Here is a 9,765-nt window from a genome sequence, read left to right as displayed (position 1 = left end):
AACAAGTCAAGTCACTCAAACATATGTGAAGCGTTAAAAACAAATGAGTATCTTGTTATGTGATTGAATTGATATGAAAACCATGATGAACAAGTGATGCAATTCAATTCACTTAAGTAAAAGTGCATATATTGATTAAACTAAAATTTAAGCAAAAAGCAACCCAATCAGCATCAATCAAACAATTGCAATTTATTAAATTAGCAAACAACTAAACCAAAACTAATATAATTACTTAAATGAAAATGAGGTTCAATTAAAACAAACTAGAACAAGTAGAAAAATAGGGCAAACGTAAGAGAAGAGAGGGGTGGAGGGGTGGAAGTGTGTTAGGGCTTAATTCAAAGTGCAATAAAAAATTTTGCCCAAAACAACACCTGTGCATACGCACAAGTATGTGTGCACACACACATGAGGTGGAAAATAGAAGGTGTGCGCTTGCACAACATGTGTGAATGCTCCGAATAGAGATGGATTTACAAAGTGTGCGTACGCACAGAACACACTATTTTTTTTGTGGAAGGATCATGTGTGCGTGCACACAACGATTCGTGCGCACGCACAGGAACAAAATTGGGCAAGGATTTATACGTACAGGGCATGCCAGCGCTCCCAACAGAGGGAGTGTAAGGGGGTGTGTGTACGCACAAGTCAGTGCGTAAGCATAAAGTGCGCAAAAAGAGGGTTGCATGCGTACGCACAAGGGCATGCGCACGCACAAAGCGCAAATCAAAGGGAGATGCGTGCGCACAAGGCGTGTGAGTGTTCCCAACAGAGGCTTGGCAAGTTAGTGTGCGTACGCACAGCTTGGTGCGTACGCACAGGATTCGAAATTTTGTTGTTGTGTGCGTGCGCACAAGGGTGTGTGCACACACATACCCTGCTTTTCCAAAAAAAAATTTCTTTCAAAATCTAAGGCATTGCACCTTAGCTCATCCAAAATTCAACCCCAAATATCTAAAAATCCATAAATGCATGATCCATATGAAAATTAACCTATGTATGCTCAAAATTAAACTAATCCTAGGCTAACTAAGACAAGCAAACATGCAATGAAACAAGACTATAAACAAAGAGAAAGGGTAAGAAAGATGTTACCATGGTGGGGTGTCTCCCACCTAGCACTTTGGTTTATAGTCCTTAAGTTGGACTTGTTGAGGAGACTCTTGTTAGGGTGGCTTGTGTTTCCACTCCTCCTTGAATCTCCATCCCTGCTTGGTCCTTGAAACTCCTCCGGGATCCCATATTCGAGTTTCCCATCACCTTCTTGTTGATCACTACGCTTCTAGCCGGATGAACAAACTTCCAAATGACCTGTGAAGCAACCCAACACTCTCTGAAAATCACCCAATTGTGTTTCACACCATGCTTGAATCTCAAAGCTTGAATTGGCTTTCTTAAAGGGCTTTGGACTCCTTTGGCAACCCACACCTCTTTCTCCACCAGTTACCAACCCAAGAAGGACCTTGAGTTGGTAGTCCATCTCCAAGATAGCATATTGATAGGGGCCAATGAAGCTCATAGATAAAATTGTCACCCACTCAATGTGCTCATGGACTGGAGTTTCTTCCTCACCAACTTCCTCTTCCCCATCACTCAAATCATAACAAGGAGGTTGTGAGAAGTCTACCTCCATGTCTCTCTCAAACTCAATGGGAAGAGGCTCATTAGGATCATTAAGGGGATTGACCAAGGAGGACAAAAATCATTAATGACGGAATCCTCATCTTGATCAATCTCCCTTAATTCTCCCTTTCTCTCCTCCGGTTCACATACTTCCCTTTCTCCCTCTTGTTGCATGTCATGACTTAAATTTTCTTCTTCCCCTTGAGGCTCCACATTCTCCTCTTCACTCCATTCTTTAGTTGATCCTTCATATTCTTCAAGAGAAGTGTCTTGATCGGATGAGCGTAGAAGGACTAAACGGTTTACCGCCTCGGCTATGGTGGCCATAAGTTGCCCTTGTGTCATTCGAAGTTCTTCTTGCTCTTAGAGAAAAACTTGAAGTTCTTGATCTTCTTGGGACAAGGGTTGGGGGACTCCACAGTTAGATAAGAGAGAAGGTTCATTGGGTGGAAAAAAGGTTGTATGTGTGGGAGGTGACTCATGCTGGTAAGTGTTTTGAGGTGGTATGCAAGGAGAGGGATGATGGTATTGATGTGGTGTTTGAAAATGTGGTGATTGAGGATTATGTTGGAGGTATGGGTTATAGACATATGGTGGTGAAGGTGCATAATCAAGATGAAATCCACCATATCCTTGGTTTGGGTATGCATATTGGGAAGGGTGTGGCTCGTTGTAGTATGGAGGCGGGTGCTCCTCCCAAAATTGATGTTCCAATCCCATGATGCAATCCAAATTTGAAGTTATCAAACCCTACAAAATGATCACAACCAAACTCCAAACCAAGAGGGTGATAACTCATAGAGAAAATTAAAAATGAAAACTAAAGACATCAATTAACAAAAGAAACAAAATAGTAATTACTAACAAAAGCAAACAAACAACCAAAAAGTATCTATTCATACTATTCACATATTCATAACAACCAAAATTATAGCACTCATGGCGCTAGTTCCCCGGAAACGGCGCCAAAAACTTGATAGAGAGGATCATGATGGTTCAGAAATTTAGCAAAATAATTTCTTTATTGATAGCATAGTCCAAACCAACAAATAACTCTCTCAATCAAAGTTTGATTTCTAATTCAAATAAACCGAGAGTAATTAAACCTCAAGTCGTTCTTCCCTAGGAACTAATGCCTAAGAGTGCACAATTTTGGTTGGAAGAGCAAATGGGTATTCTCAACAAAGAAGCAAACAATAAAGAGATAAAAGAACGATCCAATATTGCAATTAATAAAGTAATAAAGGAATCAAAGAACTATGTATGTAATATGAACAAGTAAAACTCAAAATTGATGGAAATGTGGTTCAAAACATAAATGGAACCGTGACTTGGGATGAGTTATGGAATCTCTTCCTTGCTATAACCACAACTATGATAATTGTGATGGATTAATCTCACTGAGTCAACCCTTAACATCAAAGGATAGGTCAAATGAGCGTAATTGTTATTAATCCACAAATCCTAGCTAACTTACTAATTACCTTAGCAAGAAGCTAGCATTAGTGGAAACATAACAACTAACAACCAAAGAATTATCACTAAATATCGGATATTATGACTCTAGTAATCCATAAACTCATTTCTCCAAGCCAAGGGGTGGAAATTTACCCCATAATCAAAATTGACATTTCATCGAACATAAAGGGCATAATCGTAAAACATGGCAAAATTGGAAAAATGATCAAAACTATGAACCACAAATGAACAAAATCAAAACTAGCAATCCAATAAACATATAAAAACCATCAAACATCAAATTCATCAACCAAAACTCAAAATTACAAAACTACATATATATATATATATATTGACAAGAGAAATTGAAATATAAGAAAGTGTAGAACAAGTAATATAATAAAAAGAAAAATGAAAGGAATGCTTGCAATGAGAATGCGAAATCCAAGACCAAAATTGAACTATAAAATGCTACAAACCCTAATTAAACCCTAAAAAAATTGAGAGAAAATCTAAAACTAAACTTCCCTAAAACTACTCCTAAATTGTATTCTATAATGTATGGTAGTGTATGGTATCAATTGGTGTTGCTTCCCCCTTCATATATGCTTCAGCCACTTTAGAATTGGGCCAAAAAGTCCCTCAAATCGCGAGCCACGTGACTTTTGAATAAAGTCACGCGCTGGTACCTATGCGTACGCACAGATGTGTACGTACGCACACATGCTGAAATTTCCTCTTATGCGTACGCACAGGAAGTTGTGCGTAAGCAAACATGGCTGTGTGCTTCTTTTTTATTTTCTTCATATTTTCTCCCAATTGCATGCTTCCACTACAAGAATATGGCCGATTAGCTACCACAAGAAGAGTCGTAAAATCATCGCCAATCTGACGCAAAATATAATTTGTGACGGATTAGCTACCGCGTAGCAACTAATGCTTTCCTCGCTAATTACAAGTCGCAAATCAGTGAGGCAAACACAACAGTCGCTAATTCATTGGAAAGTTTTTTAGCTACCGAATAGATAGTCGCAAACCCATCACTAAAATAAAAGCTAATTCCATAGAAAAAATAGACTAAACGGGAGTCGCTAATTAACGACAAACTTTACTGCAGCAAACTCATCGCTAAATACAAGCTAACTTCGTAGACAAAATAGAATGCATAGTTGACGCTAATTAGCGAAGAATTTTTCCGAACCTAACTCGTCGTTAGTTATCCGCTAATATGATCACAAATCTGTCACATTTTATAACAAATCTATAGCTAATTTTTGAAAATCCTTAATCAAATTTGTAGAAATGTTGTCGCTAAACCAAAGCTATTCGAAATGAAAAAATATAATTATGAAATAGTCTCTAATTTACTAGAAAATAATAGGTAGTCAATTAATTACAATATTATTGCAAAATATCATTACAAATTTCTTTTAAACTAGTAACAAATTAGTTATCTATAGGTAACTAGTGTGATTGTAGCCTTTCAAAATATTAATAAACAAATTATTGGAAATTGTTTAGTTTCTAATAAAATTACTAATTCTTCATAACTTTTAAATGAATAACACTTTGTACGAAGTCAATTATAATTCTTCTAAAGCAAGAATAGTTTTCCTTTATCCAAATCACAAATAACCTTTACATCATTTAAACAATCCCAATTCCCAATAATCTAAACAATCCAATATGTTATGCACCTAAAACTCCTCACTAGCAGATCCAATCATCTCGGCTTTGTCCTTTCCACTAGCAAACTTCTTAGGCAATAAATTTTGGTGAATATGCGGCATGCAGAACTCCACCACTCGCAATGGTCACGGATCCCATGAACTTGCTCAATTCCTCATCCTTCCTCACCGCAAGCTAAATGTGCCTCTGAATAATCCTAGTCTTCTTGTTGTCCCTCGTAGCATGTCGGCAAGCTCCAGAACCTAAACCAACCAAAACCATAAGAACCAAAAATAACGAACATGAAGGTTGAGAAAATTAGAATAAGGAAAGTAAATGATGAACCTCGGTGGCGAGATATTCGAGTACCGCGGATAGGTAAACGGGTGACCCAGATTCAACCCGCTCAGCATAATGGCCAATGACAAACCCCAATTTGACGGTTTATTTTGTATTAAATTTAGAGCATCTTGATAACCTTTTGTCACATTTAGCCTAGGAATTAGCATGATTTTGTTATCTCTCCCGTATTTGTGATTAAGTGTAAAAACATGCTTTTTAAGCCTTATTTTGATGAATTCTATTTCCTCTTTGATTCCATAAGATGCCTTGATGTGTTTGTCAGTAATCTCAGGATGAAATAGGCTAGGCATGGATCAAAGGAAGCAAGGAAGGAAGCATACAAGTGGAGAGAAGCATTAAAAGTCAAAGAAGCAAAATCAAAGCCATGCACGCGCACGCGCACAAGGCGCTCGCGCGCACATTGCGAAACAGGCCAAGGACGCGCACGCGTACCATGCGCGCACGCGCCGATGATGGCACATGACCTCATTAATGCAACACGTGTCTGGCGATTTGAGAGGTTTTCTGATCCCATTTTTGGCGCCAAATTGCTAAGGAAAAGAAATAAAAGGATGAAGGATTAAGGGGAAGGGGGATCATCATCACTTTTAACCAATAATCACTTTTAGTTTAGAGTTTTAGAGAGAGAAGCTCTCACTTCTCTCTAGAATTAGGATTAGGATTAGGTTTAGTTCCTAGATCTAGATTTAGATTCATGTTCTTCTACTTCTACATCTCAATTCCTTGTAGTTACATTGATTCTTCTTCCATTCTTTTATTGCAATTTCCTTTATGTTGTTCTTGTATTTTGTTATAGCTCTAGTATTGTTCCTTTTACTCTCTCTCAATTCAATAAAGGTAATTCATAATAAATGTGTTTCCTTTGATTGTTGTTGTTAACTCCTTTCAATAATCGTTGTTAGACTTCATTCTTGTTGTTGATTTACTATGTTTTTTTTCTTTTATGCTTACCAAGTGTTTGATAAAATACTTGTTTGGATTCTAGTGTAGGTTTTGTCCCTCTTGGCTTTGGTAGAGTAATTAGTGACTCTTGAGTTATCTAATTCTTTTGATTGATTGATAATTAGAAGTTGCTAATTGATTCGAATGCCTCTAAAGCTAGCCATTCCTTTAGGAGTTGATTAGGACTTGAGGAATCAAATTGATTCATCCACTTGACTTTCCTCCATGGTTAGAGGTTGACTAAGTGGGAGCAATGAACAATTCTCATCACAATTGAGAAGGATAACTAGGATAGGACTTCTAGTTCTCACATCTTGCCAAGAGCCTTGTTAGTTGTTAGTTTATTTTCATTACCATTTACTTTTCATGCCTCTTATCCAAAACCCCAAAATAACTCACAACCAATAACGAGACACTTTATTGTAATTCCTAGGGAGAACGACCCGAGGTCCAATACTTCGGTTTATAAATTTTAGGGGTTTGTACTAGTGACAAACAACTTTTTGTATGAAAGGATTATTGCTTGGTTTAGAAACTATACTTTACAACGAGATTTTATTAGTGAATTTCTAAACCGTCAAAAATCTAATCGTCAGCCAACCTTGAGGTAGCGAGCGACACGGCCGATGGGAAATTGGAGGCCGGCCTTGGAGGACCTGAAAATGGATTTTGAGAATTTGGGTTAGTCTCTACCGCCCTTCGTGGTTGTTGCTGCTACTTCGAAAGAACCCATGGCGCGAAATTTTGATGAGGGATGCGAATTTGGGATTTGAATTTTGTGTAGAGTGGTCGATTGGATTTTGGTTTATATAGGAGGGCGAGAGACTGTCGCGATTGGATGAGACGGGTTTGTCTCGGATCGCCAGCATGACAATGCAGATGCGGTTTTTCAACCTTTTGGTATTGCGGTTTTCGCTTTCGAGCGGGAAAGTGGAAAACTAAAGATTTAAATGATCATTTCAAAACAGCAACAAAACTAAAACAAAAATAAAAATTCATTGAGTATTAACTCGAACTTGGAATGAATAAAAATTAATTTTTATATTTTTTAAATCATAAATTTGAGATAAAAAAATAAAAATTTTGTAAATAATAAATTATTAATAAATAAAAAATTAAAATAAAAATAAAAATTTCATGAGTTAAAATAAAAATAAAAATTTCATGAGTTATTTTTTTTTTTAATATATAGGATAATGAAGTTTGAATTAATTTAAGGACAATTTACTTTAATAAAACAACTCTCCTCCAAAATTATGCAAGATTTTTCAAATTATAAAAGCTACGTATATAAAATCGAATTGAATGAATTTGATTTAAGCAAACACATAATAAATCGAATTCATAAGATTCAAATTACATGCAACTTCTCATTCACGTGTAAATCGAAGTTAATAGCTTCAAATTATGATATCCTTAGTTAAATCGAAGTAAATTGAGTCTATTTATACTTGCTAGTAAATCGAATCCATTGAAATCGATTTATAATGATACGTAGCTTATGGTAAATCGAACCCATTAGCTTCTATTTACAGTACTCGTCTACACAATTAATAATTAAAAAATTAAAAAAATAATATTACACAATCAAATTGAGTTAATTGGATTTAATATAGGCTTAACTTATATAAATAAGAACTTAACGTGAAATTTTCATCATAGTAAAAATTACAAAAAAAAATTTATAATAAAAAATTTGAAATATACTCGTTTTCTTTATAATACTCATAATATCTTTTAAGTCATTTTTAAATTTTATAAAATTATTTACAATAATTACGAAAAGTACTTATAATAAAAAATTTTAAAATTTTATAAAAATATTTAATTTAAAATTGTTAGTAAAATTTTAGTCATACTCTATTACAAAATGAATAATTATAATGATATGAGTATTTTATATAAAAATCAATACAAAAAAATTTAAATTTCATATAATATTTTCTCATCTATTTTTTATAGCTCATAAATACAAAAAAAAATATTGTATGGAATTTGAATTTTTTTTGTATTAATTTTTATATAAAATACTCATAACATTATAATTATTCATTTTGTAACAGAATAGAACTAAAACTTTACTAATAATTTTAAATTAAATATTTATATAAAATTTTAAATTTTTTTATTATAAACACCTTTTGTAATTATTGTGAATAAGTTTATAAAATTTAAAAATGGCTTAAAAGATGTTATGAGTATTACAGAGAAACGAGTACATTTTAAATTTTTTATTATAAGCATTTTTTTATGATTTCTACTGTGATAAAAATTTTATGTTCAGCTTCTATTTATATACATTAGGCATATACTAAATCGAATTAACTCAATTTATGGTGTGAAAGAGTATTGTAAATCGAAACTAATAAGTTCGATTTAGCATAAGCTAAATATCATTGTAAATCGACTTTAATAGATTTGATTTACCAGTAGGTATAATTTGATTTATTATGTGTTTATCCAAATCGAATTTATTTAATTCGATTTATATAGAAATGCAAATGGGAACTTTGATGTAGCCTTTTATGATTTGGGGATTCACGTAATTTTGGCAAGCAATTGATTTATTAAGGTTTTTTTTGCCTTTAATTTAAGTATAATACTAAAATTACTATGTTATTATTATAGGTAACAATCAAGATAGAAAATTTATAAATTTATTTATTTTTTCAATCCTATTTAATTTGAAGTTGATATAAAAATTTAAATTTAAAAAAAAAAATTTCTTACATAATTTTTTTTAATTTTATATTTAATATCTTAAATCATCTTTAGTTTTATTATTCTTTCAATTTTTCAATTTTTATTTTTATTTTTTTTCTTTACCGAAGATATGGAGACTCGAACCCGCAACATCTTAATTGGGTATGGGGAGACTATGCCATTTAAGCTATTGCTTCTTGGCAAGATGGTAGTTATATTAATTAGAGACAATAATAGTTATACATGTATATAAAAAATAATAAGAGAAAAGGATAATGTATAATATGATGAGATGATATAATAAAATAAAAATGAATAATTTTAAAAAATAATAAAATTAAAAAATTAAAGATATTCAAAATAAAATTGAAAAAGTACATTTTTTTATCTATTAGAATTATGAATGGAGATAAAGAATAATTTGGATATAAATTTTTAAATTTGCTTCTATTTAAATAGGATTAACCGATTAAGGAAATAAATAAATTTAATAATATTTATATATAACTAATCTTTATATAATATTAATGAGTGTTTATATTGATTTTGTTACACATAATAACAATAAAATATTTTTTAATTTAAATTTATTTATTTTATACATTTTACATGTTAAATAACTTAAGGTATTTTATTCTTTTATAATTTATTTTTAATTATTAATATTAAATTTATAATTTTAAAAATAAAAATATAAAATTAATTTCTTAAACTCAATAGAAAAGCGGCTGAACAGGCATGTGAGCCGCTAGTTAAAGTAGCAACGGAATAAGGACTAACATGTTTCCTCACAAATTAATAGCAACATGAAATAAGTGAGGAAAGTCTATCAGTTGTTAAGCGGTCGCTAATTCCTCACTAAATAAGCTTTTGATTAGTGACTCAATTGCGACCAATTACTTTTAACATTTTTTTCGTTAGCTTTGGATTTGTTATAACTCTGCGACGGATTTCCAACGAGATTAGCGAATAATTTGCTACAAAATAGGTAGGATATAGCTTTTG

The 9,765-nt window shown here is 32.8% G+C and overlaps 1 pseudogene; it reads right to left on the bottom strand.

The window, feature by feature from the left end:
• Window positions 1-4,781: 4,781 nt before the first annotated feature.
• On the bottom strand, window positions 4,782-6,790 carry LOC107641864 (histone H2AX-like; annotated as a pseudogene).
• Between the last annotated feature and the right edge of the window lie 2,975 nt (window positions 6,791-9,765).

The sequence above is a fragment of the Arachis ipaensis genome, chromosome B5, assembly GCF_059453495.1.
Source record: "Arachis ipaensis isolate K30076 ecotype BB chromosome B5, ASM5945349v1, whole genome shotgun sequence".
NCBI lineage: Eukaryota > Viridiplantae > Streptophyta > Magnoliopsida > Fabales > Fabaceae > Arachis > Arachis ipaensis.
This window is presented reverse-complemented; position numbering and strand designations above follow the sequence as displayed.